The sequence below is a fragment of the Erpetoichthys calabaricus genome, chromosome 5, assembly GCF_900747795.2.
Source record: "Erpetoichthys calabaricus chromosome 5, fErpCal1.3, whole genome shotgun sequence".
Lineage (NCBI taxonomy): Eukaryota > Metazoa > Chordata > Cladistia > Polypteriformes > Polypteridae > Erpetoichthys > Erpetoichthys calabaricus.
Window position 1 is genome coordinate 250,985,683 of NC_041398.2, and position 23,950 is coordinate 251,009,632.

At 44.5% G+C, this 23,950-nt stretch overlaps 1 long non-coding RNA gene and 5 other non-coding genes across 6 annotated transcripts; 4 read left to right on the forward strand and 2 right to left on the reverse strand.

Moving 5' to 3' along the window:
- The first annotated feature begins 1,797 nt into the window (after positions 1 to 1,797).
- On the forward strand, positions 1,798 to 9,683 carry LOC114642168 (uncharacterized). Its single transcript, XR_003714464.2, has 4 exons — positions 1,798 to 1,866; positions 4,383 to 4,445; positions 6,204 to 6,257; positions 9,595 to 9,683. It is a non-coding gene; the product is annotated as an uncharacterized LOC114642168 (long non-coding RNA).
- Positions 9,684 to 12,728: 3,045 nt separating this feature from the next.
- trnal-caa (transfer RNA leucine (anticodon CAA)) lies at positions 12,729 to 12,842 on the reverse strand. Its single transcript has 2 exons — positions 12,805 to 12,842; positions 12,729 to 12,774 (listed from the first exon to the last, which is right to left on the reverse strand). It is a non-coding gene; the product is annotated as a tRNA-Leu (tRNA).
- Positions 12,843 to 15,363: 2,521 nt separating this feature from the next.
- Positions 15,364 to 15,476, forward strand: trnal-caa (transfer RNA leucine (anticodon CAA)). Its single transcript has 2 exons — positions 15,364 to 15,401; positions 15,431 to 15,476. It is a non-coding gene; the product is annotated as a tRNA-Leu (tRNA).
- Positions 15,477 to 19,646: 4,170 nt separating this feature from the next.
- On the forward strand, positions 19,647 to 19,759 carry trnal-caa (transfer RNA leucine (anticodon CAA)). The gene is made up of 2 exons: positions 19,647 to 19,684; positions 19,714 to 19,759. It is a non-coding gene; the product is annotated as a tRNA-Leu (tRNA).
- Positions 19,760 to 20,048: 289 nt separating this feature from the next.
- trnai-aau (transfer RNA isoleucine (anticodon AAU)) lies at positions 20,049 to 20,122 on the reverse strand. The gene has a single exon. It is a non-coding gene; the product is annotated as a tRNA-Ile (tRNA).
- A 1,014-nt stretch (positions 20,123 to 21,136) lies between these two features.
- Positions 21,137 to 21,249, forward strand: trnal-caa (transfer RNA leucine (anticodon CAA)). The gene is made up of 2 exons: positions 21,137 to 21,174; positions 21,204 to 21,249. It is a non-coding gene; the product is annotated as a tRNA-Leu (tRNA).
- Positions 21,250 to 23,950: the final 2,701 nt, after the last annotated feature.

Here is a 23,950-nt window from a genome sequence, read left to right on the forward strand (position 1 = left end):
ATAGATAGATAGATGTGAAAGGCACTATACAATAATAGATAGATAGATAGATGTAGTGAGTGTGCCCTCCCTCTGTTGGACCCCCCAGCGCCCCTTCAAGTGTTTCGAATCACAATATACCTCTCAATATGACTCTTTATCTTGCTGATGTCTTCATTTCAGTTCTCCTGCCATCTTTATCCTCCATTTCTGTTGTAAATTTGACCACCAAGAGCAGGGAATGAGTGAACAATTGATGTTTAAGTGGAGGAGCCCCCCTGAATGCTGAAGCTCCATGCTGTGGGACGACTCTTTCTAAGCCTTCTTAGACTTCTGACTTCTGGAATCCTCCATCACTGTGCCTTTGGGGTCTTTTTGATGGCCACTTTTTTTGTTTTTATGAACTAATTCCTTGTGGATTTGATCGAGACCCTCGGTTATTGTAGACACCTTAAGGTGACACCTTCACTGATATGGTGCAGGTCAGTATGTGAGGGGGCTTCAGATTCAACAGGGCTGTCTGTGGTCAGTGGGCCAAGTCAGATTATCAATGACCTTGGGCACTCAGGGGTCCATTACGTTTTCACTCAGGCAGTGCAGGGGTGGTGTAACTTTGGGATGTAACTGTAAGGTGACACTTTTGTTTCGATATCACAAACATTCACCGGTTCCATGTGTGCTGCCATGTACTGTAAGTAGACCTTCACAAAGGCTTCTTTAATTCTTCATCCCCCTTACACAGCTTCATTCACCCCTGTGCTGTGGCGTGTGACAGTAACTTCACGCGGGAATGGCCAGAGGTCTCTTAAAGGTGACACGGGTCACTCGACATTCCATGAAGTCCTTCACAGTCACCAGTTGTCTTTCACTTTACTGGTGCTTTGTGTTATGAAGCCCAACAGCAGCCTTTGTTCAGCTCTTCTTACCCAGCAGTTCACAAGTGAAAGTTTTACTGCACAGAAGACATCGTGATTTACAAGGGGGCATCAGATGTTTACTCAGGTTATCTTTGTAAAACGTGTGACACCATTCATTGTGACAAAAATACAAAAACAGAGGACAACACAAAGGGGGCAAATATTTTTTCACAGCACTGGATGACATTACCTAAAGGGTGGCCTGGGGGGTGACGCGCTGTTTCTAACACGCTGGCCACTCAGAGTCCGGTCACCAAATGGCCTAAAAGGCTTCAGTCAATGATATGAGAGAAACGTTCTGTGGTCGGACAAAAGCTGAGACCATCGGGGGTCAAACTCAGGATCTTACAAGTGTGCGGCCACAGCACTAACTACTGAGCCACAGGGGCTGTAGAGCATAACGTACATCAACTTCATAATTACAAAGAAGGAGATGACAAAGAGCAATGACTGAGAAATGACACAAATAAACAAGAAGAAGAAAAATGTCAGGGACTGAGGAGGAGGAGGAGGAGGAAGAGGCCAGTGAAATTAGGACAAATTCCACAAATCAGAATCCAAGTCCATCAGCATCACCTACAGGAAGTCAGCCAACGTCTGCAATAATCATTAATAAGTAGACCTTCAGCAGTCAGCAGAAACACAAAAATAATACAAAACACCCTCATTATGTGTCATTTTAGGGGGCAGCAGCAGAAAGTGACCAGTGTGGCTCGGACAGAGCGAGGTCAGAAATAGCTGAGCATCCTCCACAATAAATGAGGACGTCGCTGGCGCCAGCTGTGAGTAGGCGTCTGACTGCCAAAGAGCAAAAATATTTACAGCATGCAAAGACCACACGTTTAATTGGCCTCCCAGTCGGGGGGTAACGGGCACTATATAAGTGCCAGGGTGGTCACGAGTGGGGCAGGACATGCTGGGAAAAACTCTGAGCAACTTCATCTGAATTTACAGAAAGAAAAATCTAAAGGTAGGAAAACTTTAAATGGCACTTTGAGAAATGAAAGTAAAAACTTCCACATACTGGCGGGCTGGAGGTGAAAGGCACTAAAAAATAGATAGATAGATAGATAGATAGATAGATAGATAGATAGATAGATAGATAGATAGATAGATAGATAGATAGATAGATAGATAGATAGATAGATAGCGTAGTTGGCAGGATTAGATAGATAGATAGATAGATAGATAGATAGATAGATAGATAGATAGATAGATAGATAGATAGATAGATAGATAGATAGATAGATAGATAGATAGATAGCATAGTTGGCAGGATTAGATAGATAGATAGATAGATAGATAGATAGATAGATAGATAGATAGATAGATAGATAGATAGATAGATAGATAGATAGAGTGAAAGGCACTATATAATAGATAGATAGATAGATAGAGTGAAAGGCACTATATAATAGATAGATAAATAGAAATGAAAGGCACGATAGATAGATAGATAGATAGATAGATAGATAGATAGATAGATAGATAGATAGATAGATAGATAGATAGATAGATAGATAGAGTGAAGGCACTATATGATAGATAGATAGATAGATAGATAGATAGATAGATAGATAGATAGATAGATAGATAGATAGATAGATAGATAGATAGATAGCGTAGTTGGCAGGATTAGATAGATAGATAGATAGATAGATAGATAGATAGATAGATAGATAGATAGATAGATAGATAGATAGAGTGAAAGGCACTATATAATAGATAGAAATGAAAGGCACGATAGATAGATAGATAGATAGATAGATAGATAGATAGATAGATAGATAGATAGATAGATAGATAGATAGATAGATAGATAGATAGCGTAGTTGGCAGGATTAGATAGATAGATAGATAGATAGATAGATAGATAGATAGATAGATAGATAGATAGATAGATAGATAGATAGAGTGAAAGGCACTATATAATAGATAGATAGATAGATAGATAGATAGATAGATAGATAGATAGATAGATAGATAGATAGATAGATAGATAGAAATGAAAGGCACAATAGATAGATAGATAGATAGATAGATAGATAGATAGATAGATAGATAGATAGATAGATAGATAGATAGATAGCGTAGTTGGCAGGATTAGATAGATAGATAGATAGATAGATAGATAGATAGAAATGAAAGGCACAATAGATAGATAGATAGATAGATAGATAGATAGATAGATAGATAGATAGATAGATAGATAGATAGATAGATAGCGTAGTTGGCAGGATTAGATAGATAGATAGATAGATAGATAGATAGATAGATAGATAGATAGATAGATAGATAGATAGATAGATAGATAGAGTGAAAGGCACTATATAATAGATAGATAGATAGAGTGAAAGGCACTATATAATAGATAGATAAATAGAAATGAAAGGCACGATAGATAGATAGATAGATAGATAGATAGATAGATAGATAGATAGATAGATAGATAGATAGATAGATAGATAGATAGAGTGAAGGCACTATATGATAGATAGATAGATAGATAGATAGATAGATAGATAGATAGATAGATAGATAGATAGATAGATAGATAGATAGAGTGAAGGCACTATATGATAGATAGATAGATAGATAGATAGATAGATAGATAGATAGATAGATAGATAGATAGATAGATAGATAGATAGATAGATAGAAATACAATCCCCTACTTTAAGAGATGGACACTAAAGGCACTGAATGCACGACTCGTCTGTAAGGCGCTATATGCGGTCGTTAGCGGTGAGGTGGACGTCTGAGGTCCTTTTTTACAGACGGTTATTAAAGATCTGCTGTATATAACGTGACCTCAATGGCAGGTGTGGCTCCTTTTGATTATTTTTCTCTACATAATGTGACTGACATTCAATCGCACGTCATCTTTTAATCTGTTAATCCATTTCTCAAGTCTACAAGTGAGTTGGTCGCCTGGCAGACTTGATGCCCGTTTCCCCAGCTCTCGTCTCAGCAGTTTATTAAATGGCCGTCCACATCACATAACGCAGGTTTCTTTTTTTGTTTTTTTCTTTGAAGATTCCCTCAGACTCCTTCATCTTGATGTCCCATACAGCGGGCATGTGCCATGGGGTGCTGCATATTCAGGACTTTGTTTTCTGTCCATCTCAGTCGCAGTGAATGCAGAGCAGGGGCCGACACTGAAGTGGGTGCCAGTCTGTGGTGGGCACCATCACTCCCACATAGATCTGTTGGCTGGACCCTGTCCTCTGTACATTTGTCACTTTCACTCGGATTCTGCAGACCTGACTCTGCGTCAACAGGAGCCAGCATGAGGATGAGGCGGGGTGCCAGTCTGTGACAGTATTGTGCCCACATTCAGTTGTTAATGAAGTCTCCTAACTACACAGAGATGACCAGCTGGTGTGTTCAGCTTTGCTGTGGAGGGTCTCGGTGTTTTAGGCTCTGATTGGTTGGCCTGTTTTGATTTTTGGGTCTGAATTTACTGAGTGACTCTTCTTTTTGCAGGGTGGCATGATGAAGACTATAATCGTATGCGTCTTTCTTGTAAGCACAGCTTCAGCGATGATGGTAAGTTGGCTTCATTCACTTAATGCCAAATCAGAATTTTATCAAACCTTATTAATCCAATTCAGGGTCACGGGGGTCCAGGGCGTATTCTGACAGCACTGGGCACAAAGCAGGAAGTGTCCTGTGACGTTCTGTCCATCATGAGCCCCCAGAACCGCCTGAGCTGCCCATCTTTGGTGGACCTGAGAGATGAAGAGAACACACATTGTCCATGCAGGGACGGGACGGAGGGGCAGAGTGCAGCAGCAGTGACCTCAGCACCACCCGTGCCCACTTAGCTCACTTTCAAATGAAAACTGGCAAAAATCATAGCAGCAAACCACATGTATCAATGAAGAAGAAAAATTTAATAGGAAAACACGAGAAAAAAACAATTTCAAAAACGCCTTTTGTGTTACCTTAAAAAAAGACAAAGAGTGAACTTCCATCTCAGGGCTTTGTCTGTTTGGCAGCCCACAGCAGTTTAACGATTCGGGCCTCCATTATCAGTACCCACTTGGTCTAATTCGGGTTCTCTGGAGCTGGAGCCCACCCTGACAGCACCAGGATGAGGCAGGAAGTGGCACTGGACGGGACGCCAACATCAATCAGCACAACTCAGACATCTTGGATACGAGAGCAGTGCCCAGAATTACAGAGAGAGCGGTCCGAGCAAACTCCTGTCCCGGTGGGCCGCCGTGTGTGCCGCCTGCCATCACAGTTAGAGGCCCGGGTCACAGAATCAGTTTGGCTGTTTTGCATTATTGATTTATGTAATAACTGAGTTATTTATTAACTACGTCGTTCTCTATATGGGCCTGGTGCTTTAGAGGCTCCCCTCTCCCTAATGAGACTGTAGGCCCTTTTTTAGATTTTGGCCCCCTTTTTGAGCATTAAACCTAATTGTACCTCAGTCACAGTAGATGCCAGTTAGTTGGGAGCAGGAGACGAAATGCGGGCGATAAACAAACATATAAACTGTGACCGGGCCTCGGCAGAACTGAGAACACAACCTGCAAAATAACAAGGAAGGAGCTCAGGAGAGCATGAAAGGACCCTCAGTCACAGGCCAAGTGCTGCACCCAACACCAGCCTTCATGGTGTCCTGCTGACAATGTCACGTGAGACGATCTCTGATGCCACACCGCTTGGCACTGCAGCAGGCCCACAAAACGTCGACACAGGAAGACACAAAAAAACGTCAATGCCCTCAGAGTCAAAAACAAAGTCAGCAGGTGGAACAACAGAAATGAAAACGCAAACAGATCACAACAGGAGGCGCTCACGATGATTCACCCGCGAGATGGCCGCACGTTGTGAAATGGCACCAGCTCAGCCCAGGGCCACAGGGCACCACACAGGCTGGCAAGGGGGCATCAGAGCATTACTGGCACTCGGCTGACTTTAACTCGGGACATCCAGGGGGTGACAGACTGACACGTGATGTCACCATTAGCCGTCACGCTGTGACACTTTGGTATTGAGGCTGCCACAAGGACTGAGGCTGCCACGACTCTGCCCGCTGTTTACTTCTGTTTAATGGCGCGGGTCATAGTCGAGTGTTTGTTGTTGTCCCAAAGTCGCTGGGAGACTCTCAGTCTGCGGTGGACAGGTGACAAGAAACTTGAGCTGCAATGACATCAGCAGAGTTAACAACACAAAAACGAGATGGGAGAAGAAGAACCGACGAGCGCATCTTACTGTTGGCTTCTTTGTAGAAGAAATGAAAAATAAACGCCGCCTCACATTTGATTTTGTCTTCTTTCTTTATTTTTTTAGGTGTTCCGGCATCCTTTCCAAACTACTGGATCCAGATGCTTTGATGAAACAGGGGTAAAAATATAAATATTTAATAAAAAGACAAAGTCACATCATCACTTGAATTTGGGATTCCTCAGGGTCATCTCACTGCGGCAAATGAGACACTGTGCCAGTCAGTCAGCTGCCCACCCGTCTTTAATCTCCACTCTACACAGCCCTGGGGATCCATTGGGGTGAAAAACAAACTTTCATATCATCTGACACGACTAGCGAGCAAGTGAGAGATAGATAGATAATGTGAAAGGCGCTATATGATAGATAGATAGATAGATAGATAGATAGATAGATAGATAGATAGATAGATAGATAGATAGATAGATAGAAAGATAGATAAAGATAGATATATAGATAGATAGATAGATAGATAGATAGATAGATAGATAGATAGATAGATAGATAGATAGAAAGATATATAGATAGATAGATAGATAGATAGATAGATAGATAGATAGCTAGATAGATAGATAGATAGATAGATAAAGAAAGGCACTAGACAATAGATAGATAGATAGATAGATAGATAGATAGATAGATAGATAGATAGATAGATAGATAGATAGATAGATAGATAGATAGATGTGAAGGCACTATATAACAGATAGATAGATAGAGATAGATAGATAGATAGATAGATAGATAGATAGATAGATAGATAGATAGATAGATGGATAGATAGATAGATAGATAGATAGATAGATAGAAAGATAGATAGCGTAGTTAGCAGGATTAGATAGATAGATAGATAGATAGATAGATAGATAGATAGATAGATAGATAGATAGATAGATAGATAGATAGATAGATAGATAGATAGATAATGTGAAAGGCGTTATATGATAGATAGATAGATAGATAGATAGATCTGCGTTGGGCTGGCACCCTGCCCAGGGTTTGTTTCCTGCCTTGCGCCCTGTGTTGGCTGGGATTGGCTCCAGCAGACCCCTGTGACCCTGTAGTTAGGATATAGCAGGTTGGGTAATGGATAGATAGATAGATAGATAGATAGATAGATAGATAGATAGATAGATAGATAGATAGATAGATAGATAGATAGATAGACGTCAAAGGCGCTATATAAATGAGACAGTGTCTGCCTTTTATACTGCATGGACCAGACTGGGCGGGTCTTCCTTGCCCTCAGGGGGCGGTTCCTAGAGGCTGTGAGGGCAGACGAGACGACATTTAGCCCCCGAGTGCCATCTTGTCCTGGGGTGGCACCACATACCTTAGGTGAGTCCAGAAGGTGGTCCCCAAGCGTGTGTTCATGTGACATTGTTTAAGTGCCTTGAGCATGGGAAAGGCGCTATATAAATAAAATGTATTATTATTATTATTATTAAGAGGCAACTGAAAACCCAGCTCTTCTGTTCAAATCTGTCAAACTGTTAAATATCTGTTTTTGCTTTTCTTTGTTATGCTAGCTTTATAGCTCTTCACTTGTGGTGATCATCTTTTGCATCCTATCCTGCTACACTTGTTCAGAACGAGTGATGTTACTTGATTATATTGTCCTCCTTTGTAAGTCACTTTGGATAGAAGGATCAGCTAAAAAAAAATATAAAAATACAATGTATTTGTCCTCAACAAGAAATTCCGACCATACAGAAGGTATGCAGTACAGTATTTTAACAAACCCTAACCCCCCCAAATACACATGTGGACGTCTGGCATGGACAGTAAGAGATCAGCTGCCCTCTCATGACAGGCTGGTAGGTGGATGTTCAGTCTCAGCCACCACTTGGATGGGGGACCACCTAAGAAAAGGTCGGTTGGTGCTGGAGGACATGTTGGTGAGGCCAGCAGGGGGCTCTTAGCCTGTGGTCTGAACGTGGGTCTCAATGCCCCAGTGAAGTGATGGGCACACTGTGCTGTAAAGATGGCGCTGTCCTGTGGATGGGACATAAAACTGAGGCTCTGACTGTCTGTGGTCATAAAAGATCACGGTGCATTCCTTTGTAAAGAGTAGAGTTTATCTCGATGTCTTGACTAAATTGCCCACCTCAGCCTCATCTTTTTGGCCCCCTAATCACCCCCTGTGCCTAACTGGATATCTCACTACCTAACAGCTAGTGTGTGGTGAGCAGACTGGCACAAAAATGGCTGCCATCAGATCATCCAGGTGCACACTGCACATCAATGGTGGGTGAAGTGGCTCCCCACTCACTGTGTAAAGCGATTTGAGTGGTGAGAAAAGCGTAGTATAAATGTAAAGAATTATGATTCTTATGATTATTATGATTATTATCATCTGCCCAGCTATGCCACAGGTTAACATTTAAAGCATTTAACACAAATGGACCAGGCTGGTAGACGTTTGTTCCTTCCAAAGTTCCTCTGGTCAGAATGATTTATCATTAGACTGTTGGTACAGACTGAATCATTTCTGCCACTGAGCTAATAAACATTCGCCAGCATCACCCTCGTGAACAACGAATTCTGATTCAGTTGGTATTTTAATATCTGGATTAAACATTTTTGTTTTTCTTGTGATGCACTCGATTTTTGTAACTTTGCTCATTCACACCAATGATGTCCAGTCTCTTCCACTCTGTCTGATGGTGTGAATCAGAAGAAAGTTGTCCAGCATCAAAATAGCATTTGAAGTTATATATTGAATTTGTTTGTCCAAAGTACCCAAAATGCCACTGTACCCGGACTGGCTGTGACCCGCCACGAGATGTGACGCTTTGTCCAAATTATTTCAAAGCCGCTGAACATTCATCGATATACAGGATGAGGCAGACCCGTTGTAAATCTTTACCAGTCTGATGGCCGTCCTTTGGCCCCTCCCTCCCTCACATGAGCTGCCCCTCCGGTGGGATGGAATGGACCTCCTTAGGTGGTGAGGGTGGCAGTGGTGCCAGGTGAGCACATCCCACTTCACGTTCCTCAGAGTCTCCTACATTCTCAGATGTTGTAGATGTAAGGTGGCCTTCAGATGCTGTGATCTCCCTCAGTTTCACAGCCAGCTGCACCAGACGGTGACAAGCCAGACGCCATGTCACACCTAATCTTACTGCTCGTAATTAATGCTTGTTAAAAAAGAGAGTTCAATTTGAAAGGCACTATATAACTGACGGATAGATGGAGACTGAGCTGCTGGGGATGTCACACTGCATGACGGGGGGCCCACAGTGAATTAAGAGGCTGTGAAGTGATATGAGTGACAATTACAAGTGAAAATCGCCAGAAAGTCCATGTAGTGTGTCACCAGAAAGTCCTTTCAAGGATGAAGCTTTTAAAGAGGCAGCTTATCTACGTAACGTTCAAGGGGGACACGAAAATCAACAGACGCTACAATGACTGAGTTCAGGGCCGAATCTCATTTGCTTTCATTTCACTCCTCCAGATGTTCTACAAGGGACGGATTTTCCAAAACGGCCATTATGTGTACAAATACGTCTACGTCTACCCGCCAGGACACTACCCGACATTTCAGGTGAGTATTCAGCTTTATGGAAATTCACAGCACGTCACAGACGGACAACACGCTGCAGTGTGCGAACATCAATAGATAGATAGATAGATAGATAGATAGATAGATAGATAGATAGATAGATAGATAGATAGATAGATAGATAGATAGATAGATAGATAGATAGATAGATAGATAGATAGCTAGATAGATAGACAGATAGATAGATAGATAGATAGATAGATAGATAGAGTAGAAAAGTAGATAGATAGATAGATAGATAGATAGATAGTGAGATAGATAGATAGATAGCGCTATATAACAGATAGATAGATAGATAGATAGATAGATAGATAGATAGATAGATAGATAGATAGATAGATAGATAGATAGACAGATAACAGATAGATAGATAGATAGATAGATAGATAGATAGATAGATAGATAGATAGATAGATAGATAGATAGATAGATAGATAGATAGATAGATAGATAGATAGATAGATAGAGTGAGTGAAAGGCGCTATATAACAGACAGACAGACAGAGTGGTCTCTCCGGTGATCACTGTTGTCATTTCTCTTGACTCCTTAGATTAATGGAGGTTATGTCCCTATGTTTGGTGACACTGCAGATGGAGAAGTGAAGGCCGAGTTTGACGATCAACGACCCAGCGATGTAAACTCCGACGATGTTGCCGGTCGATAAGAAGCAGCAGAGGTTTTGCAGAAGCAGATGATTTCCAAGACATTTCATGAGCACAGCGACGTTGGCTCTTCTTAAGGCACGGACTCATAATCGGGATTCGTTTTAACCCTCCATTCCGTTTTTCGTTTTCTTTGTGTTGATTGTTTCACTTTTCCTTTGTTTGAATGTCTTTAAAGTGACGTCACTTTCTTAAAGTATCACTTCAGCTTATTTTAGTGAATGTTTGCCAAGTCACTTTGGCTGCAGGTCTGTCACCTCTGCATGACATCACAGCCACTTTTAGCTGTCAGTCTGCGAAGACGGAAATAAGGAGCAGACCAGAGGAGTTTGTCACTCACGATGGACGCCCCAGCTGGTGGACATTGTCAGTTGTAAATTGACAGTTTCTTTTCCTTATTGATGCACTTTTAGAGAACGTCCCCCATTAGCACCCACCACCTACAAGGTGGGCCTGTTGCTCCATGGCCTCCTTTGGAGGTTTGGGTTGATTGAAGCTCAGATCTTGTTAAGTTTTGGGTTTCGCTACGACTCCAGGTGAAGGGGTGTCAAAGAAGGTGAATGTCCCCTCTACGTCCCTAATCTGCAAGCCAAATTAGCACACTTCACACACCCTCCTGAAAGTGTGGGGGGGTTCATGAAATAAACTGCATGACACAAGCTGCCCTCTGACTCTTCATTTGCTGCCCTCTCGTGGTAAGCTGGCCAGGAGGAGTGGAGGAAAAGAGAGAAGGAAGAGAAGATGCACTCCGTGGTTGTGACTGTGCTGCACATGTGAGAAAAGGGGGAAGGTGAGAGAAAGAAAAAAAATAAAAGCGTCTGTTTGCACTTGTGTCCCACGTCAGTCAGCGTGCGCCCCCTGGTGGTTCACAGTTGATAAGGTTCGTTGTTCCCAGGCTGCACACTGCAGTCGGTTCAGTTATTTGGCTTGACTTCTCATTGTGTCCATTATGGCTGACATGGTACAACACCCCACTACTATTAGCATAAGAAGGGCAGCAAAGGTCCCACAGACTGGCTTATTGGCGCAAACAACATCATCTTAAAGAAATACTCCATCTAGAGATGATATTTCTTACAGTAAAGGTCACCATGCAGTTTGTAGTGATGGCTGAGAAAAGGTTTAATGCTAATGAAAACGCAAATGACAATGTGATTGGGCACATGCCATGATCAGCTCACCCGTGGAGTTTCACAGAGGCAATCATATCTGCAAGGATCATGGGTGGGGAACTGCGAGAAAAAGTCAAATCCTGGAGCCACCATGAGATGGCATCTCCATGCCAACAGCTGATTTGGAAGCCTTTCCTGTCAGTTATCCACAGACATCAGCTCCTGGAGTTGGTAGAACGTTACTACAACTTCGACTGGATCTGTCTTCTATGGTCTGATGAAACAAAAATGGAACTTTTGGGCAAGAAACAAGCAAAGTGGGTTTACTGTAAAAAGAAGGGTGGCTATAATGAAAAGAACCTCATCCCAAGTGTGAAATATGGCGGCGGTTCTGTGATGTTCTGGGGCTGTATTTCCTCCAAGGGCCCTGGAAACATTGTTAGAGTACACGGCATCATGGATTCCAGGAAATATCAGGAGATTGGAAACTAAAACTGGGTCATCGTTGAATCTTCTAGCAGGACAATGATCAGAAACACAGGTCCAAATCAAGCCTACAATGGTCAACTGACCACAAAATCAACGTTCTGCCAGGGCCATCTCAGTCCTCTGACCTGAACCCAACTGAAAACTTGTGGAGTGAGCTGAAGGGGAGAGGACACAGGAGAGGGCCGAGGACCCCCTGGATGAACTGGAGAGACTCTGGAAAGAAGAATGGGCTCAGATGACAGGCTCGGTATCCACCAGCCTTATCAAAGGATACAAGAGAAGACTCCGTGTTGTTATATTGGCAAAGTCTTAAATGCAGGGGGGCCAACAACTAGGGCACACGTGTTTTTGTTAAAAATATCAATGTCTCCATGAGGGCTTCGTTTTAATTTGAATGAACTTCTTTCAATTCCAAGTCAGACGTTTCTCACTTTTTCAGTTTCAGTGAATGTTTTTAAACACCTAAAGTCTGGCACCTCAGACCACTTCTCCATCCTGAGATAAATATGAGCTGACAAAGGAAGGGTGTATTAAGGTCATCTCAGGAAACACCAGGAATTCTCAGACAAATGGAAAGTAAAATGATACATCATGTTCAATCAATTCATTAAATATCTAAGGATTATGTAAATCAGATTCAAGGAGAAAAATTTTTGAGTCACAGAGAAATAAAATAATTTCTGGAGGTCATGCAGTACCAGATGATCAACCACCTTCATTGTTTGCATCTAGTGAACTGACTTGATGGGGTGAGAATGAAACTGTCAGAAGTGGGATTTGAACCCATGGCTCCATAGGGAGACCAGAAGACCCAGAGAATGGGGAAAGACCTGAAGTCCTTGAGTCTGGCACCTTAGACCACTCAGCCATCCTGACTTGTCCATCACTTCCCACAAAAAAGACCCTTTTATGATACTTTTGGGTAACACACATTGATAGGTAACTTATTCTACATGTTCAAAAAACTTGGAACTACGGGGGATCGTGCACATCAGATTCAAGAAGAAAATTTATTGAGTCCTTTATAAACTGAACCGTTTTTGGACAATGCCAGTTACGGAATAAAATACAACACCACTGCAGAAATTTCATTGCTCCTTCTGAGGAACGTACTGAAAATGCTCCATGGGTAGAGAAAGATGGTGTCAGGACTGGGAATTGAAACCACACTTCCATCGGGAGACCAGAACATCTGGCAGTTGGCGAAAAACCTAAACTCTTTGACTGTCGCACCGCTGAAAACTCCTCCATCATGAAATGACAAACAGCTGACCGAAAAACAGTCCTATGTAGGTACTTTCGAGAAACGCCAGCAATTTGTAGACACGTGAATTGGAAAATTTGACTGCATGTTCGGTGAAATTGGTACATCCAAATAGTGTGCAGATCAGACACGTGGAGAAAAGTATTCAAGTTATCGAAAAACGAACTGTTTTAGGGGATCATCCAGTATAAAATGATCAACAACCTCATTCCAGAAGTTTCTTTTCTTCCTTCTGAAGAACTTACTGAAAATGCTTCATGGAGAAAGAAAAATGGTGTCAGGAGTGGGATTGGAACCCACATCTCCATAGGGAGACCAGAAGACCCAGAGGCTGGGGAAAGATCTGAAGTCCTTGAGTCTGGTGGTTTAGACCACTTGGCCATTCTGACTTAAGTAGACCAGACTGGACTGTGGCTATTTGGTGGGCTGAATGGCTGCCTGTTCTCGTCCACATTGTTCTCATGTTCTAATGTAGAGAACGTCTTTCAGACATTCAAAGAAACATAACAAGGTGGACACACCTTGAACAGAATCATCTTCTACAAGAACTTTTCTTCTGGATTCGTATGTTTTGCTTTATTTTTGAGTAAAGTGTTTTACTTTGAATTTTCACTAAAACTTGTTTTTTTCCAAACTCCCTGAAGAAGGCGCCTGAGTTGACTTGAGAACTTGCCGATTGTAATCTTTGTAATTAGCTAATTAAATGGTTCATTTTGCTGGACTTCTCATTGCACTCTGAAAACACAGACGCTTGAACTGTGCATTTATCTTCATGCACACGCGTCGACGAGTCGCATTCATTCTCTGAATCCCATGAGCTGCAGAACTTCAGGAAATCAGAAGAATGGACCTACGATAAGAACTACGATCTCATTCAATGAGCTGCTCTCGTCTTTTGTCTGGTTTATCAAATGTATTTGACATTCAGAATTATTTCCATTATTGCCAGAGTTTGAAATGCTTACCTCACTTTGCTGCTGTCCTGTTATTTTGCCCTTTCCTGTACAGTTTGCTCCCTCCCTGCTATCCTATAATGACAATTGACAGCAAGCAGAGCAGACCCCGGGGGGCTCAACACGCTGAAGGATGAAGGGCTGTAGCTTCCTCCAATAGACCTGTCAGCGTCAGACCCCCTCGGATCACTTGGAGAAGCAAAATGAAAATCAGTCCGAAAATAATGTTAAAAACTAAAACAAGAAACCAAACGCCATTCCCCCTTACTAGCTGCTAAGAACATTTTATTAACAGTTTGGTTTTGTCATTTCTACAAAGAAACTTGAAAAGAGCGGCTCACTTAATCAGGCTGGGGGTCCAACTAGAGGCACAAGTTGGTCGGAACAAGAACAGGCAGACACAAGCTGGGAAGCCCCGGCATATTCGGTGTGTCGCTTTAGTGGTGGTCGTTTTGGAATTCACTTCAAGCGACTCTTCGTTCCCCGCCCCCTCCACCCCCCCATCGCCGGCCCCGATATGGCTGGCCGTTTGAGCCCATGCCTGCTCAGGTGAGTTTCATCCCGTTAGCACCGTCCTCAGGGTGGTCTTACCCAGTACCGCCGCTCCCTATACGCAGAGTACGCAGTCTGCGTAGGGCACCAACTCCCAGGGGGGCACCATCCCAGCTGCTCAAAAAAATCGTTTTTATATATTATAATAATAAATTAATATTAATAATATACATATACAAATAAACAAAAATATAAACGTATATATTGCATTTTACGGTGAACGCAGAGTAGGCTAAACACACGTGATGACGCGCGCACCCTCACCTCTGTTACGGCTGCCTAACTAATATTTGGGGGGGGGGCACAAAAGTAAATTTCTGCTTAGGGCACCCATTTGGCCAGCAGCGGCCCTGGTCTTACCCAGCGGTGCCCGTCACGTACAACAAACAGAAAGTCGCGTGTGAACCCCATCCGCTTTTTTCGGTTCAAATGGTTCAAACTAAAGGTGCGAAAAGTGCCCAATAGCATCACAGAATGAGAAACTCGTCTGCAAATCAGATCGTTTTCCGCAGTCACTCCGTATCTCAATATGCACAGAAGCGCACCTGACGTGTCACTGCTAACACAAGCGAATGGCCGCTGATGGCGTTCCGCCTGTTTGTGTCACTCACATGACATCACTCAGCATGTCAGGATGGCCGAGTGGTCTAAGGCGCCAGACTCAAGGACTGCACTCCTTCGCTAAAAGGCGGGTCTTCTGGTCTCCGAATGGAGGCGTGGGTTCAAATCCCACTCCTGACAAATCTGTTTTCGTGCTGCGACTTTAAATATTCGTCTGTGCGTCACACTACCTAATGGTTTCTGTGGTGCCTGAATACATTAAATAATAATAATAGAGAAAAGCCAAGCGAAATTACACCTTTTATTGGCTAACTGAAAAGATTACAATATGCAAGCTTTCCAGGCAAGTCAGGCCACTTCTTCAGGCGAGATGTAATCAATTAATAATAATAAAATAATAATAATAATAAAATAAGGAAACAAAAAAATGACAAACTTTCGAGTTAACGAAATGGACGAAACTAAAAGTGTGTATGGGGGTTTGGGGGGGATTGCAAGACGCCACGACCTGATTGGTCGAGAGCGGCGTTTACGAAAACTCGGCGGGTTCGGTTTGTGCCATCCGAGGCTGACTCCGTTGTTCCCCGGTGCCCCCAAGAGGGCTTTGCGACTCTGAAACTGGATTAGCACATTTAGAATATGGATTGGATTTAGCATTTGAATGTCCATCCATCCATCCATCCATCCATTGTCTCCCGCTTATCCGAGGTCGGGTCGCGGGGGCAGCAGCTTGAGCAGAGATGCCCAGACTTCCCTCTCCCCGGCCACTTCTTCTAGCTCTTCCGGGAGAATCCCAAGGCGTTCCCAGGCCAGTCGAGAGACATAGTCCCTCCAGCGTGTCCTGGGTCTTCCCCGGGGCCTCCTCCCGGTTAGACGTGCCCGGAACACCTCACCAGGGAGGCGTCCAGGAGGCATCCTGATCAGATGCCCGAGCCACCTCATCTGACTCCTCTCGATGCGGAGGAGCAGCGGCTCTACTCTGAGCTTCTCACCCTATCTTTAAGGGAACGCCCAGACACCCTGCGGAGGAAACTCATTTCAGCCGCTTGTATTCGCGATCTCGTTCTTTCGGTCACTACCCATAGCTCATGACCATAGGTGAGGGTAGGAACATAGATCGACTGGTAAATTGAGAGCTTCGCCTTGCGGCTCAGCTCCTTTTTCACCACGGCAGACCGATGCAGCGCCCACATTACTGCGGATGCCGCACCAATCCGCCTGTCGATCTCACGCTCCATTCTTCCCTCACTCGTGAACAAGACCCCGAGATACTTGAACTCCTCCACTTGGGGCAGGATCTCGCTCCCAACCCTAAGAGGGCACTCCACCCTTTTCCGGCTGAGGACCATGGTCTCGGATTTGGAGGTACTGATTCTCATCCCAGCCGCTTCACACTCGGCTGCGAACCGATCCAGAGAGAGCTGAAGATCACGGCCTGATGAAGCAAACAGGACAACATCATCTGCAAACAGCAGTGACCCAATCCTGAGCCCACCAAACCGGACCCCCTCAACACCCTGGCTGCGCCTAGAAATTCTGTCCATAAAAGTTATGAACAGAATCGGTGACAAAGGGCAGCCCTGGCGGAGTCCAACTCTCACTGGAAACGGGTTCGACTTACTGCCGGCAATGCGGACCAAGCTCTGGCACCGATCGTACAGGGACTGAACAGCCCTTATCAGGGGGGCCGGTACCCCATACTCTCGGAGTACCCCCCACAGGATTCCCCGAGGGACACAGTCGAATGCCTTTTCCAAGTCCACAAAACACATGTAGACTGGTTGGGCAAACTCCCATGCACCCTCCAGGACCCTGCTAAGGGTATAGAGCTGGTCCACTGTTCCACGACCAGGACGAAAACCACACTGTTCCTCCTGAATCCGAGGCTCGACTATCCGACGGACCCTCCTCTCCAGGACCCCCGAATAGACTTTTCCAGGGAGGCTGAGGAGTGTGATCCCTCTGTAGTTGGAACACACCCTCCGATCCCCTTTCTTAAAGAGGGGGACCACCACCCCGGTCTGCCAATCCAGAGGCACTGTCCCTGATGTCCATGCGATGTTGCAGAGGTGTGTCAACCAAGACAGTCCTACAACATCCAGAGCCTTGAGGAACTCCGGGCGTATCTCATCCACCCCCGGGGCCCTGCCACCAAGGAGTTTTTTGACCACCTCGGTGACCTCAGTCTCAGAGATGGGGGAGCCCACCTCTGAGTCCCCAGGCTCTGCTTCCTCATTGGAAGGCATGTTAATGGGATTGAGGAGGTCTTCGAAGTACTCCCCCCACCGACCCACAACGTCCCGAGTCGAGGTCAGCAGCGCACCATCCCCACCATATACAGTGTTGACACTGCACTGCTTCCCTTCCTGAGACGCCGGATGGTGGACCAGAATCTCCTCGAAGCCATCCGAAAGTCATTCTCCATGGCCTCCCCAAACTCCTCCCACGCCCGAGTTTTTGCCTCAGCAACCACCAAAGCCGCATTCCGCTTGGCCTGCCGGTACCTATCAGCTGCCTCCAGGGTCCCACAGGACAAAAGGGTCCTGTAGGACTCCTTCTTCAGCTTGATGGCATCCTTCACCGCCGGTGTCCACCAACGGGTTTGGGGATTGCCGCCACGACAGGCACCGACCACCTTGCGGCCACAGCTCCGGTCAGCTGCCTCAACAATAGAGGCACGGAACATGGCCCATTCGGACTCAATGTCCCCCACCTCCCTCAGGATGTGGTCGAAGTTCTGCCGGAGGTGGGAGTTGAAGCTACTTCTGACAGGGGGCTCTGCCAGACGTTCCCAGCAGACCCTCACAACACGTTTGGGCCTACCACGCCTGACCGGCATCCTCCCCCACCATCGAAGCCAACTCACCACCAGGTGGTGATCAGTTGACAGCTCCGCCCCTCTCTTCACCCGAGTGTCCAAGACATGTGGCCGCAAGTCCGACGACACGACCACAAAGTCGATCATCGAACTGAGGCCTAGGGTGTCCTGGTGCCAAGTGCACATATGAACACCCCTATGCTTGAACATGGTGTTCGTTATGGACAATCAGTGACGGGCACAGAAGTCCAATAACAAAACATCACTCGGGTTCAGATCAGGGGGGCCATTCCTCCCAATCACGCCCTTCCAGGTCTCACTGTCATTGCCCACGTGAGCATTGAAGTCTCCCAGCAGTACGAGGGAGTCCCCAGAAGGTAATGCCCTCTAGCACCCCCCTCCAGGGACTCCAAAAAGGGTGGGTACTCCAAACTGCTGTTCAGCGCATACGCACAAACAACAGTTAGGACCCGTCCCCCCACCCGAAGGCGAAGGGAGGCTACCCTCTCGTCCACCGGGGTAAACCCCAATGTACAGGCTCCAAGTTGGGGGGCAATAAGTATACCCACACCTGCTCGGCGCCTCTCACCGGGGGCAACTCCAGAGTGGTAGAGAGTCCAGCCCCTCTCAAGGAGATTGGTTCCAGAGTCCAAGCTGTGCGTCGAGGTGAGCCCGACTATATCTAGCCGGAACCTCTCAACTTCGCGCACTAGCTCAGGCTCCTTCCCCTTCAGAGAGGTGACATTCCACGTCCCAAGAGCCAGTTTCTGTAGCCGAGGATCGGACCGCCAAGGTCCCCGCCTTCGGCCACCACCCAACTCACCACCTATGGGAGGGGCCAAGGAGGTCGGGTGCATTTGAATGTAAAATATTTTAATACTCTGGAAATGCAGTCGATTTTTAGGTCAACTTTAGAACACGTGTGTCTATTTTGCTATGATGAATATTTCTCAAACTTTTCCACATGCTTACTTGAAACGCAGACAACAAAGACATTTGAACCGTAGTGAGCGGGCGTGAATGCATACGGATGGCGATTTTAGAGAACATGAAGCAGTCTGTTTTAAAGACAATTCACCAGATAACCCTTACACTGTGCATGTTCAACATGTGCGGCGAAATGAAAAAGAAAGGACGGTCGTCGCAATTTTCCCAAATCAAAGATGGCCGCACCGAGCGTGTGTTCCCAGTTTCCACTGCAGTGAGGCCGTTGATCGCCATTTATAAATATGGCTGCTGGGATTCTTTTAAACTTCATTCGTGCTAAACTGCGCACCGAGTGAGCCAGAGGAGCGCTAAGCTGTCATTTATTTCGGGGTATTTCTTTAACCTGACTTCTTTTGACCAGGCGATTTTAATGTTTTTAGTACCTGAAGAAAATATGAAATTCTAAAAAATGCGAAGAATGGGTGACACGAGGAAACTCAGGCAGACGAGAGAATGATGAAGAAAATTGAACACCACCTTAATCTTCTTTAACTTAATAAGTTGTGAATGTCATGACAAACGATTTAAAGCTGCGGAATTCACAAGTCAGGATGGCCGAGTGGTCTAAGGCGCCAGACTCAAGGACTGCAGTCTTTCACTCTGTGCGGGGTGTTCTGGTCTCCGAATGGAGGCGTGGGTTCAAATCCCACTCCTGACAATAGGATTTTTTTTAATTCGGCTTTTTCCAAAATTAAAGTCAGTTAACATTATGATGGACGACGGTGTGTTTAAATAATCTATGATCGATCCACTGCACTTTATTGAGTAAGATGGCAAAGTGTTTTGGAGCTACCCTGCCTGTGACTACGCAAGGTAGGAGCCAAGGCTGAATATCACATTTGTTGCAGTCCGGTACTGTGAGGTGGGGAGGGCAAGTAAACGTGTCATAAAAAAGAATTTATGTGAAAATATAAAAGTAAAGTAAGAAAATATAAAAAATAACCATGTGGCCCGTACGGGGATCGAACCCGCGACCTTGGCGTTATTAGCACCACGCTCTAACCAACTGAGCTAACCGGCCGCCGCGAAAATCCTGTAAACAGTTCAGATTTTACCTATCTTTACGCTTTTAATTTTTATTTCCATTAAAGATTATGATTAGACTATGTGGTATATTATACGTATTTTAATAAAACATTTATTGTACTTAAATAAGTCACATACATACATGCTGGAGAGGCCATGAAAACAATAACAGTAGAAAAAGGTCACACAGAAATGACACGAATTTTTCTCGGGATCAGAAAAGCCAAACAAAATGACACCTTTTATTGGCTAATAATAATAATAATAATAATAAGCTTTCGAGGCTTGCATAGTGTAATCTTTTTAGTTAGCCCATAAAAGGTGTCATTTTGCTTGGCTTTTCATTACATTCATAATGGCTAACACGGTCCAACACTCTAGGACTTCTCGGGCTCAGTAAAGTTTCCGTGTCTTTCTATCTACGAGTCCTGGCGTAGTCGTTCACGGAGGTGCCGTTTATGTCGTCTGTAGTTTTCATTTCGTGTCGATTTCGAACGTGAACGTTGCTGTTACATTCATTTCTTTCGCTCCACGTCTTACGCGCTGCTGCTTTACTTTCGGCCAGTGACGTCCATTTTCCGGGTTGAATTTTCCGCGAATGCTGCCATCGGCCTACTGCTTACAGTCACGGCCGCTGGTGACGCGGGCAGCCTGCGCCTGCACTTAACGTAGACGTCCCATCTTAAGGGCCGATAAGTGCCTGACGTACACAAATGTAATATACGATCGGCCGAAGTCGGAAAGCATTTGTCACGCCCATCCATTTTACTGCAGCAACATCTACTTGCATCTTAAGACGGGGGTCTAAGTGTGTGATTGTGGTAGCGATGGGGGGGCGGGGGACAATATGAGACCGGCGTCCTCATTCGGGTAGTGGAGTTGCTATAGAAACCGCGTCCCGCGACCGAGAATGGCGAGCGGAGGCTCAATATGCACAGAAGCGCACCTGACGTGTCACTGCTGATGGCGTTCCGCCTGTTTGTGTCACTCACATGACATCGTTCCCCGTGTCAGGATGGCCGAGTGGTCTAAGGCGCCAGACTCAAGGACTGCACTCCTTCGCTGCAAGGCGGGTCTTCTGGTCTCCGAATGGAGGCGTGGGTTCAAATCCCACTCCTGACAGCTCTGTTTTCGTGCTGCGGCTTTAAATATTCGTCTGTGTGTCACACTACCTAATGGTTTCTGTGGTGCCTGAATACATTAAATAATAATAATAATAGAGAAAAGCCAAGCAAAATGACACCTTTTATGGAGTTGTGCGTGGTGCACAAGTGGAAACCCGGGCTGAGCCTCGTTGGCTCTTGTTGAGCGGTCAGCTCTCCGGCCATTGCCCTGAGGTTTAGCGCGCTGTCCTCACTTGGCCTGAAGTTCAGTTTAATTCCCAGGTGAGTCACCGTGTTTTCATCAGGAATGGCACCGATTTTAGACGGAAGACTTTGTTGTGTCACATTTGCTGATATTTCATTTCATCCCTTTTTGTTAATAACATCAAGTGCTTTGTGCACATCACCGGCCTTTTCCAAAAATCAGGAGTGCCATCTGCTGGCTGTGAGATCTTTATTTCTTTTTTATTGAGTTTAGTTCCTTTAAGCTGACTTTGAGTGACCAACCAGTTAAGAATTTGAGAGGTAAGGAGAAAGAGCCCCCGTGCTAATAATAATAATAATGATAAGGGGCAACCTCAACAAATTCCTCTGGGAATTTCAAATCGTGGAGAAGGTCCATGAGAAAGTTGAACTGAGCAGTTACTTCCCTTGTCAAGTGTCATCACTGCTTTTACAAAAAACAAAATAATAATTAAATGTTGAGAATTTTAGGGTTTTCCAGATACATTTGTGTCTTATTGTGTCAAACGCCTTTTGAAAATCCAGAAATGGAATCACTGGGTCTTTAGAAAGCCATTCATTACATTCAGTCAAGTCTAAAATGTTATTAGATACGCACCAATGACTGACGGACACTCACTGAGCCCTCATTTCAGGCTTGTAGTGAATTCAGTCTTGTAATCATTGTTCAAGAGCGCTACAGGACACCATCTTTATTAGGCTGAGGAATTAAGGTGATGGCGCCTTGTTTCACTGAATTTGGTCATTCGGCCTTTTCAAGCAAAGCAAAAAACCTGAAATTGGAGGCCGTCATTCCCAGGTCTTGTACTCTTCTGATGGCCTCTTCTATTCCCTTTAGGCTTATCTTCTGTTTTAGGTCATCTGGAGCTTTTTTCCTCTTTGTAGTAACCCCAAATATCTCAATGGCTTCATCAAGACTGGTATCTCATGTATAACGTTCTTAAATCTGTTAAGTTAGGACTCTCACAAAGGACACCGAGTCTTTGAAGCGTGTGGACCCCCCCCCCCCCCCCCTTTTTTTAATTCACTGTTTTGGTTTTTTTTTGTCTTCTTCATCTCACAAAAGCCCCCTTTGTCTTTGCCTCATGAATTTTATCAAACTGGTTTTGCAGGACATTTCATTTCATTTTGTTTTCTGTGATTTTGCTCTCATTGTCAGTTAATTCTGGAATTTTCTGTCTTAGTTTTAGCGCCCGAGCTTTTTATTCTGAAGCCTTTCCAAAAGTGACAATTGAGCAGCGGATATTATATTTTAGAAGCCCCCATCACTGTTAGTCAATTCCTAGTACTTTTCGATAAGCTTACCAATCGTGTTCTTTAGATCTTTCCAGATCTCTCGTGTTTGTTCCTTTGGTTTCATTTGATTGTAATCATTGTGTGGTCTGTTCAAGGAGCTGGGAAAACTTGGACCTCCCTAGCAGGAGACATCAGGGTCCCTGGAGATTAGGCACAGTTTTGTTTTATGGGCTGCAATGTCCCCAAATGTCAATTAACTCCAGACTTGTTAACTAATGTTGTCTTATTTTAATTACTTATTTTGTCTTTTATTTTTCTTCTCTTCATTATGTAAAGCACTTTGAGCTACTTTTTGTATGAAAATGTGCTATAGAAATAAATGTTGTTGTTGACTTCTGACTGGTAACATGAGGTCTTGGTGGATACCCGTCCATAGGATTATCCATAACTTCATTCAGATCACCTCCAATTGTAATGTTTGCTGATGGCTATACATGTATGAAATCTTTCATGACATCCTCAATCTTCTCTCCATGGAGTGCTGAGTTCATAGATATTGCACACAATATGTATTTTGTCATTGTATGCAATCACTAACATCAGCCGATGCCCATTTTTATCTCCCTTGGTACCACTGGTGGCACCACACCAGCTCCAGCAAAGTCCCAGGACCTGGTAAAAATTCTAGGGACCTGTTAAAGGACCTGGTAAAAAATTTGGTGACTGAGTGAAACATTTGATGAGATTTCTTGTTACTGCTCTTTCACTTTCTAGATTTATAACAATCAAAAACGGTGAACAATGTGCCACACGTACATATCGACTACTCCGAGCTGCCGCTCCTTCCTCGGTCACTCAGTAGCCCAGCAGTAGCCAAGAGGCTGGCATTAAGTCAACGAGTGCCATCAGCTTCTCACAGACATGGAGTGAATCGCCTCATCTCAGCAATGGATTCTTTCGTACCTCACAGTGAGAAGTTCGTAGACGTTCAGAATTTGAGCCAAACAAGACAAACACCAGCGATTTAGACATTGAAATGAAGCGACTACAGCGTTTAGTTGCACGAAAGAAGGAGAATTGTGAATTTGTTCTTTGCTGGACACGTTGCAATTTGTTGAAAAATATGAAGATGCTTTCTGTGAATCAAAACGACTACTGCAAGTCACGTATACAATACCAGCGAGGTCTTCTGAGGCCGAGAGATCGTTCAGCAGACTTACAGGGCATCCAGAAAGTATTCC